We start from the raw sequence: 1,483 nt of genomic DNA on the forward strand, positions 1-1,483 counted from the left end.
ATTAAAGCATCCACTTTCTTTGTCAGGCTATCAATTTTGGCATAAAGATCCGGTGTGACTCCTACCTCATATATACCACCTTTCTTCTGTGGTTGGGGACTCCTTTCACCTCTATTTGAGTAGTCCCACTGCTGGGAGTTTTCACACAATGTTTCAAAGAAATTCCAAGCTTCAACATCACTTTTGGTCATGAATGACCCTCCACTGGTGGCGTCAACCATGCGACGGTTTTGGGGTGTCAGACCGTCATAGAAGTATTGAACCTGTTGCCACTTTTCAAAACCATGGTGTGGACATTTAAGAAGTAAATCCTTCCATCTTTCCCAACATTCATGAAAGTGCTCACCCTCTTTTTGTGTGAAATTTGTAATTTCTCTACGGAGGGCATTAGTTTTGTGAACCGGGAAGAACTTGTTTAAGAACTTCTTAGACAGTTGGTCCCATGTAGTGATAGACCCAACTCCTAGAGAATTCAACCATGCTTTCGCCTTATCCTTCAAAGAAAAAGGAAAAAGGCGCAAACGGATCGAATCGTCTGAAAAGTTTTGGAACTTAAAGGTGGAGCAAATGTCTAAGAATTCTTTCACGTGATGATATGGATCCTCCTTATCTGAACCATAAACTGTATGACCCCAGGTTTAAGTTCAAAGTGTGCTGCCGTGGTGGCGGGCAACACTATACATGAAGGTGCATTGAATTGGACAGGAGCTGAATAATCTCTAAGAGCTTTAGTTCCATTCTCTTCCGTCATTTCAAACAGGATGTTTCTAAATCTTCTATGAAAGGTTCTTTCTATTTCAGGATCAAAATGTGCTAGTTCTATGTTCAGAGATCTACGTCCTAGCATAAACTATGTTATCAATATAAGAAAGAAAACTAAACTAAGAAGCAACCTAAGAGAAATAAAACTAGACCTAGCAACTATGAGATTCTAAAACAAGAAAAAGCTATGTAAATGAGAATTGGAAAGAAGAACCCGGAAAAGGAGATGATGAATGTCTGAAGATTTGAGAGCTCCTCCTTTTGAAGACAATGTTATTTAGCAGCTTCCTTCCTCAATTCCTATAAACAAAAAGAAAACAAAAATAAATTAAATTTTCTAAAATAATGCTTAAAACAAAAAAAAATAAAAAAAAATAAAAAAAATAAAATAAAAAAATAAAAAATAAAAGCTAAGTTAGTTTCTAAAAAGGGAAAAAAAATTTCTAAAACTAGAAAATAGAAAGTTACTTGAAAGAAGAATTAGAATCTAGAATTAGAAAATAGGAAATTTCTAAAAATAAAAAAAATAAAATAGCCTAGAAATAAAAACTTTCTAAAAAAAATAAAACCTTAATTCTAAAAATAGAAATTAGAAAAAAAAAATAGAAAATTTGGAAAGAGATTACCAAATTAGTAGTTTATGTCAGGTCCCTACAAAACAGGAAAAAAAAAAATTAAAAAATTTAACCTAAAGTTAGTAAAAAACCTAAGACTATGAATT

General features: G+C 33.2%; 1 non-coding gene across 1 annotated transcript; it reads left to right on the forward strand.

Moving 5' to 3' along the window:
• The first annotated feature begins 279 nt into the window (after positions 1-279).
• LOC131241930 (small nucleolar RNA R71) lies at positions 280-386 on the forward strand. Its single transcript, XR_009169490.1, has one exon. It is a non-coding gene; the product is annotated as a small nucleolar RNA R71 (small nucleolar RNA).
• The last annotated feature ends 1,097 nt before the right edge of the window (positions 387-1,483 follow it).

This window comes from Magnolia sinica, chromosome 3 (assembly GCF_029962835.1).
Source record: "Magnolia sinica isolate HGM2019 chromosome 3, MsV1, whole genome shotgun sequence".
NCBI classification, from domain to species: Eukaryota; Viridiplantae; Streptophyta; class Magnoliopsida; order Magnoliales; family Magnoliaceae; genus Magnolia; species Magnolia sinica.